Here is a 9,123-nt window from a genome sequence, read left to right as displayed (position 1 = left end):
GGCATGCATACATGCACTATGGAGGGCTCACTCTTGGAGGTATTCAAAAGAATCATCCAAAGAAGGACCCCACAAGGACCTTGTGCAGTGGAAAAAAACGGTCGGTTTTGCAGAATTTTTGAAGTTCACTTGCTCTCTGAATTTGAAAAGGTGATACAAACAAAAGTTGTAGCTCGTGGGCTGAACTTTTGCCTCAAATTTTTTCATATTTTTTTGAGCTACGAGCTGTGAGCTATGATTTTATTAGTGGACCCCAGTTTTCCCATGCTATGCAGCCACACTCTCTCTTCCACTTTATCATTTTCCTCTTTCACACACACTTCTCCACTCATCATCCCCACCTCTCTCACCACTCCTCTCTGCACCCTACTCACCTTCTCCTCAACCTTGAAGAATAAGAGAAACCATGGTGAACTCATACCTCCCACACAATTCCATTCCAAAATTGACCACCTAGTCTCATTCTTCCTCCTCCAATTTACCCATATCTATCAAAAAAACCACAAAATTCAGCCTCTTCTCTTAGAAGACAGCATCATGGTGGTTGATTACTCAGCTTCAATTACCTTGTCTCTCAAAGAAGGTCAAGAGTGGAGAAAAAATGTACCGTCAAAGCTAGTGGACCGTCAACAAGCGTCAAAATTGGCCCTACTCAAGACACTTGGAGCATCAACCTTGTAAGAAATCCACCTTTTCTTACCTCTTAAGAGTTTTTCTTCCTTATTTGTATCCTACATGGATACTCCCATTGTAAATATCCAATTCCATTTGTGAATTAATACTAACTCTACTAACACTAACCCACTATGAAAAGTCCTATCACCTCCATTTCTCTCCTCTCTCTTTCCCCACCAACTTCTTGATAATTCCAAGCAAAAGAAATTAGATAAATTGCTGAAAATCTAACCCAACCATGGTTAGAGGAGTAACCCTAGCCTTCAAAATTGCTATAAAAGGAGGGTGTAGCTAGCACAAAAGGGGGAGCCATAAGCAAGAGCACTATGCTATAGCTTGAGAAGCCAAGCTCAACCTCTCTAGAAGGAGCTCTTGAGTGGAAGCTCATTGTCTTATGCATGTGCATGTGTTGTAATAGGGGATTAGCGAGGGAACTCTATGCCATTGTAAGAGAGAGAGTGATCATTCAATTGAGAGTAGGAAATCTATCATTTCTCCTACTAGTGTAAGCCCAACATTTGCTGAATCAAGGAGGGTGGATTTGGACTAAGCTTGGATACTTTGTCTCCCTTCCAACGTGAAGTAATGGACAACAATGATGCGTAGGTGTCTTGGTGTTTTTTGTTAAGTTCTTGATAGCTTGTCTCTGGTGTTGTCATCAATCTAGCCATAAATTCCACATGCTGTAAGAGGGCGACAGGGTGGAGAGGACTCCCCTGGCTTTAAGACAGTGATTGGGGTGGCTTTTCTTGTGATGTGTTGTGGTGAAATTTACGCAAGCTATGTTGAAAAAATACTAATCTCACTTTGATTTGTCATGACAGATTTGTAAGAAGGTATTAATGCAACAAGCACCCCCTCCCCCTTTCTCTCTCTTTCTTAAATATATAGTTGTGTTTGCTTGATCATTGCCGATACGTCTCAAAGCAGCCCGAGCACTATCTCTCTCCCTCTCTCTCTCTCTCTCTCTCTCTCTCTCTCTCTCGTGTTTTAGTGTGTAAGAGTGTTCCATTGGTGTTAGGGTTAGTGTAAATTCCTTGCTTGTTTGTGGGTTGCTCTAACAATTCTCCTCTTTTGCGTCCTAGTTCGCTCTTAAACTAGGTGGTGCCCCTTGTGTAGTTGGGATTTGGCTGTGGGTTTGTTGTTTTGGTTTGTGTTGTGTTGTGCCCCAGCCCCATTGAGCAGCACGGGAGCCTTGAAGGGTGTCTAGAGGTTGCTCTTCTTGTTGCCCGCCCCGGACCGCCTCAGTACATATGGTCTCATGGATGATGACTTTGTTTATCTCGACGACGAGGATAGGGGTTTAGCCTTAGGGTTTCTCTACAATATCCTATTCACTTAACTCCTTAGGGGGAGTGCAAATAATTAGGTTAGAGGTCCTTATGTTTTTTTTGCTGTGTTCAATAAGTGGTACCTTTTTCCACTGATGTGCCTCCTAGAGGTTTTCTTTGTGTTTCCTAGTGTGTACAGGAGCGTGTTGCTGTTGTTAGGATTTGGACCTTCATGGAATCTTTATCTCGACTCACTCTTCAAATCAAGTGCAATTATCAACGCAAACAGGTGTTTCTTGTCCATTAGCATTTCCCCTTATCTTTTTTGCATCCATATTTGTTTGCTTTGATTGTGATTGGTCGCATAATATTCAGTGCCTTTGTTTAGTATCAAACATTAAATTCAATGTAATTTTTGTCATAATCACTTGTCTAGGTTTAAAAATCAAGGAGTCCGACTAAGCTAGTTTGACCAAGCTAGGCGTTAGAGATCTTCTCTTAATACCATGGGGAATGCCTTCCTAATAATCAATGGTTACTTAGGTTCTTAATCCGATTTAGGCAGCATTGTGTGAAATGTACTAGGGCTTTCTAGTGGGCTTAGTCACGATTGACCTTTAGCTTAAGTATTATAAAGGGAGTTTACTAGTGTGATGAGCCTGGGGAGGGTAACAGTGTTATATGACCCCCCAAATTTACAAAATTAAAATGTTGAAAACGAACAAACTAAAAAATTAAAAAACAAAAAAAATCAAAGTGCAACAATGTAAAATCGTAAGCTGGAAGAGAAATCTCAGCTTGATTTGGTACTTCACTCACATGTATCGCCTATGGTACTAGAGCCTTAGAGGTTCCCAGTGTGGGCGCTTTTCTTTGAAAAGCAAAAAACCCAAGGCATACAAAATAAGCACACACATCAAAATTGAATCACTGTGAAAAGACTTCGGGGGGTCAAAGAAAAAGTAATCAGTCAGGCGATGATTTCATGAGAAATTCCTTTTATCGTAGCTTAACTACAAGGTCTTCTAGGTATAGCCCTCGAACATGAAATCCTTGGCTCTCGCGATTAAACAACTTAATTGACCAGAGAAAATTGAGAAGCTTACCCATGGTATTAATATAGTCGATCTTTAGTGCCTTTCAACCGTTGATTTAGTGACCCCAGACTTGTTTAATTTTTTACCTTTCCAACTATTTATGCATTTGATTATATTGCAATTTAATGTTTATTGCTGACAAATGGTTTAGAATTTTGCTACCAAATAATTTGTCTGCCTAAAACTACATATGCTTTTTAATTGTATATGAGAATGCAATTACTGTGCCAATGTTGTTTGATTTTGCAGTGACTGAAGAAGGCTAAGGACATTCATCTCAAATGCTCTTCCACCTTGACGAACGAGCTACAACTCAATAGCTTCCGAGCACGGAATCTACATCAGGAAGGGGGGCATGTTAACCCTCACGGCTCACGGACACCCTGTCACCTACAACAGATGTTGTATTATTGACTTGGTAGAGTCAGGTACCGGGCTTGTCGGTCCAATAGGAAAAGGGTAAGAGTGATCGCCGATAAGAGGTGCACTCTAACTAGAACATTCAAGGGATTAGTTGGCTAAGCATGGGCGCCCAAGTGTGAATGGGGCGAGCTCATATAAAAGTCAACTAAACCTAAAATTCAGTCATTCTCTCATTTGTGCAATTGAAGAGTGCTCTTGCTCCATCTCCATCTTCTTCTTCTTCATCTCCTTGTGTGAGTGTGTATGCGTGAGACAGAGAGAGAGAGAGAGAGAGAGAGAGAGTGTGCGATCGAGCATTGTGGCGGCACGACGGCGGTGAGGTGGTTGAGCACGGCGTAGCGGCGTCTCCCTCTTCTTCACGGCGAGGAATCCTCCACGACAGCAAGCGTAGAGCTGTGAGTGACATACCATCGCCATCTTTGAGCTTACTAGTTTAGGTTTGTTGTGTGCTTGGAGCCATTTGTGGCTCGCACACAGTGTATTGGCAAGTTTCTTGCATTGACACGTGCGACATACGCACACAATGTGATTTGACTCCTGGAAAATCTTCCACCCGTACGAAATGGGTTTACAAGTTGAAACGCAAGCCAAATGTTCAGATCGATCGACATAGGGCTCGACTTGTTGCAAAGGGTTATGCACAGCAAAAAAGTCATATATTATGAAGAGACTTTTGCTCCCACTTGTCAAATGACTATTGTGCATTTTCTATGTGCATTGGCAATTTATTTTGGTTGGGATGTACATCAATCATACATTGTTACTGCTTTCTTGAATGGTGACATATTTGAGGAAGTTTAGGTAACGCAGCCTCGCGGTTTTGTAAAGAAAGGACAAGAGGACAAAACGTGCAGATGTAAGAAGGCTTTGTATGGGTTGAATCAATCTTCTTGTGCTTGGTATGAGAAAGCTGACACTCATTTGGTCAAACGAGGCTTTTGTAATAGTCCAACAGAAAGCACATTGTATGTAAAGCGTGAGGATGATGTACTTCTCATTGCGGTTCTTTATGTAGATGATTTGATGATCATTGGACCAAATGAGAGACATATTGTTGAATTTAAGGCTAATTTGAATGCTACTTTCAAGATGAAATATTTGAGGTTGTTGCATCATTACTTGGTCATACAGTTTAAGCAATTTGATGGTGGTATTGCCTTGTGTCAGAAAAGTTACATAGAGACATTGCTATGTAAGTTTGGACTTGCGGATTGCAAACCTATTGCCACTCCCATGGAAACAGGTTTAAAATTGAGTCTTCATGATGTTGGTGGTCCTGCAGATGTTACTCTTTACCAAACTATTGTTGGATGCCTCATTTATGTATGATGTATGCAACATGAGGCCGGATATTCAGTTTGCAGTCTCACAGGTCAGCAGATCTATGCATAGCCCAGGGTCTAAGCATTGGCAGGCTTTCAAGAGGATTCTCCGCTACCTTAGTGGCACTTTACATCTTGGCTTGTTTTATCCCAAGGGGGGATCATTCACCAGACTTACATGCTTTTTCGGACTCAGATTGGGCTAGTTGTTTCGACACGCGAGTGTCCACAAGTGGTTTTTGTTTCATGCTTGGCAGTTCATGTATATCATGGTTGAGTAAGAAGCAACCTACTGTGGCCATTTTGAGTTGTGAGGCTGAGTACAGGGCAGTCTTCATACCTATGATTGAGTGTGTATGGCACATACGTATTATGGCTGATTTGGGTGTTGGACAGGACACCTCCAACACTGTCAAACACTGAAAGTCAGAGCGCATTGGCAGTTGCAAGGAACCCAGTTTTTCATGCTCACACAAAGCACATTGAGGTGAATTACCACTATGTCATGGAGAGGCTCTCAGCAGGAGAGATCAGCTTGGCTTATGTGCCAACAAAGGACAACCCTACAGATCTTTTCACAAAGGCATTGTCTTGTGAGAAGCTCGAAGCTTTTCGCAAAGCTTTGGGCTTTGCTTTGTGGACTGATCGTGTCCTCAGAGCATGGCACTTCCCTTTACTCATGTGCCAGCTCTTGTTCATCGCATCACTCCAGGGGGGATTTGTTACCATATACATGTGGTAGTGATGTGTGTGAACACACTAGGACCGTCCGGGCATTTTTTTCCTCTTTCAGAGGTTTTTTCCCCCGTGCATTGTATATACGCCCATCACTCTAGGGCAATCTATCTTTCCATTGCACACTAAGTAATAGACTTTCAATTGTGTGCCTTGAGCTTCCTTCGTCTTCTCCAAGCTGTGTGTGTTTTCCTGCAACCCTAATTCCAACACTATTATCAAAAGCTACAACTTTTTGTCTTTTGGAAAATATAAAATCTCCTATCCAGGGTTGTTTTGGGAGTTTGTAAATTTTGAATGGCATCTTGGGAATTTATGAAAAAATAGTGGGGGTATTTTGAGAATATTTTAAATACCCCTGTAATATTTTTGTTGGCTTATTTAAGGATTTCTAATATTTTTCCTTTTTTAATAATTGAGATCCAATTTCGTGTTCTTGGCAGAAAATTTGTCTCAACTGCCTTGTAAACAAAAGGCACTGATGCCAAGAAGTAATGAAGCAATCCGTCCTCTTATGGAAGGCTATCATTATTTTGGGAAAAATATAATCTCACAACTAGGGGTATTTTGGAAATTATAGAAAATTTGAAGGGGATTTTGGGTAATTCTAGGTAGTGTACTTAAAACGATATTGTCAAATGATACGGTGTATTGTGAAGAGAAGTAGCAAAATTTAAAGATAGGTCCAATGACATAGTATATTGTGAAGAGAAATAGACAGAGAGAGATCCACAAGTAGGAGTGTTAGATATATAGACATATTCTAACTAATATCTTATATGTTTAGATTTGGGCTTGTCTCTAATATGGCCTTTGATTTCCAAATCTAATTTATGACATGATCGATTGAGCTACCTAATCTTTGTCTGGGTGTCACGGATGCCTATAAATATACAATAAGGGGAAAGCTCTAAAATTCACGTATACCCATTTTTTTCTGCTAGAGTTGTTGAGAAATGGATTCATCCTCATTGATCAAGGTGAGTTTATTTTTTAATAATGTTGGCAATGTCTTATTGTTGCTTGATTTCTGAGCAAGATATTCGATGGTGAATCCTGGGGACTATGGAGGTGGTGGTGACAGTAAGATGTTTGCCATCATTTCAACTCCTGAAGGTGACATTTAGACAAAGGTGACAGATGGTGTGCAAGTAGGTCAACAATTTCAATTTGTGTTGGATTCAACCTTGTCTTCAAAGTTTATGTTGGTCACGCACGATAGTGTGAAAATTCATCAACGCCGAAGGTGACAATAGTGGAGTTGTTTGAAAGCTCCTTTCAAGAACAAGGACAAAGGTCTGCCGAAATTTCATCTCGTAAGGGTAAGGATTCCTTTCATGCCTATCAAGAAGAAATGGCAGGTAAATTAAGTGAGGAACATACCAAAAACACACAAAAAAGGGCAGATTTTAAGCAAATTGTACAAAACACAAAGTACATTGGAGTACATAGCATTAAATAGATACAAGTACCCCAAGTTAAGCCGAATGATCTCTAGATGTTCAATTAAGAAGCGTGTTGATGAAGTTCCTCAAATATACAATTGGGACTGCGTTTTTTAGCTAGACGTGGTGCCAGATGGCATTTCCAAAATGATGGGAATGGATCAGAAGTATGATGGCCATTGTTGGGTTAAGCTAGTTCATTCTAGAATGAGATATCCAGCTTTGATCACAAGAGAAGTAAGTGTGGTGGGCACCTCATTTGTAAGAATAGCTCGTGTTTGATAAATGCAATGAACGGGTTGCCTAACGAGACTTCTTGGACGAGGAAATTATTAACATCAATTGCTTTAGTTGGTATGTTTAGTTCTAAAAATGGGACACTACATTGCTTTCATTGTGGTAATTGTCCAATTCTTCTTTGGAAGTGTACATGCACTGTCTATTACTTACTAGCAAATTACAACTAGACCCGATTATTTATCCACCTCGGAAGGTATAATCATCTTGTGGCCAAGGGAGTTTTGCGATCAGCAATCAGACAAGCTAGAGAGCTTGTGTCATGTGTGTTTTCTGAAAGCCTAGTGACAGGCCCTAGGCATTTGCAATTAAATCTTGCAAAGCAGATGGTTATGGGAGTGGTGGTGCGTGAAAATGGGGGGTAGCTGAATAGTAATGAGCTCCTCTTTGTACTAGAGGAGATGCAACCACTAATTCATACACAGAGGTATTTAAATGTTGTCTAATAAATGTATCAATTGCACTCCCTCTGGAAGTTATTAACTCCATCTTTGTTGTTTGTAACTCAGATTCAAACATTGGATGCGAGAAGCTACAACAGCAATGATTGGTGTTGGTGCAGATTCCCAATTGATTTTGTTGAAAAACAGTTGCGGCTACAAGTATTTCCATGGTTTGCTTTTTCCAAGACAATCCATAGATCAAAAAACAAGATGTCATGTTTTCAAAATGTGATTCAATGGCCCAGGATCTAATGTTGAGCTTGTAAATTGGATGCAACAAGACGGTACTGGAGACCTTCAAAAAATTTGGGTATGCTTTGATCATGTTCGTAGAGTAGCAAGGTGGACAACAATGGCAGCCCATGTCTATGACCCTACGTAAGATGTGCTAGCATATTTTCCCTCCTCTTCTTCTTTTGTTCGTAATAATGGTTGATCAATGCACTTTTCACGATCCAAGAAATGCAGACAATAGCCATCTGTGAGATGAAAGAAGAAGACACAAAGGCACAAACCATGTTTTCGGAAATGATGAACTTAGCGCTTTTAGAAAGTGGGCACCTTTCAGCAGATTTTAGATGATTCATGGCAAATGAGGCTGGGCCAAATTGGAGTGTTTGGACTGTATTCAATGGAGGGCCTGTCAATATTATGGAGGGAAGACAACATTTTTGCTTGTTTCATTGGGAGCAAAGTTTGCACATTCACACCATGCAATACGTACATAAAAATTTTCAGGATGAGCATAAGCGTTTGTGTGAACTTTGGCAATGTGCAAGGAGTGAGGAGGAGGCAACAAGCTTGTATCGGACTATTCAATCTTGGTGGGTAACTGGAAAAGTCTCCAACAGTAACTTGTCCCAGATGGATTGTTGGCTCAGTTGGTGGCATGTGCATTATCCTCACTGAAGAAAGCACTTTGTTGGGGTAAAACTATGTGGGATGCTATCTTAGTTGCATGTAGAATTATATGCTTCAATGCATTTACAAGAACTATTTCTGTTGTAGGAAGTAGATGATTTGTCATACAATCCAACTACAAACCTTGCAGAAACAAAGCATGCAAGTTGGCTTGTTGGCGAGAGAATTGTTGAGCTTGTACGATGCATGCGTTTTCTATCTATCGAACTCATTGTTTCAAAGTGTGAAGATGCTTTCTTTTTTTGAGGGTAGATATCATGGAGTAGGCCCTTCAACCAATCGTCACGCACAGCAATGAAAAGCACCGGGTCCAGCAATTGTTGCTAAAGAGATTGAAGATGGGTTGGGAGGTACACCCCTATATCACCATGGAGGCACATGTTGTACAGCACAATGTTGTGAAGGTAGACATGCATGAAAAATTCATTGTGGAGACATCTTTTTCTCAAGTTTGAGGAGAGAGATATGAAGTTCATGTTGGCAGTAGTCTGATG

This window comes from Adiantum capillus-veneris, chromosome 19, assembly GCF_014529385.1.
Source record: "Adiantum capillus-veneris isolate H3 chromosome 19, ASM1452938v2, whole genome shotgun sequence".
NCBI classification, from domain to species: Eukaryota; Viridiplantae; Streptophyta; class Polypodiopsida; order Polypodiales; family Pteridaceae; genus Adiantum; species Adiantum capillus-veneris.
The sequence above is the reverse complement of the archived record's forward strand: the minus strand, read 5'-3'. Positions refer to the sequence as shown.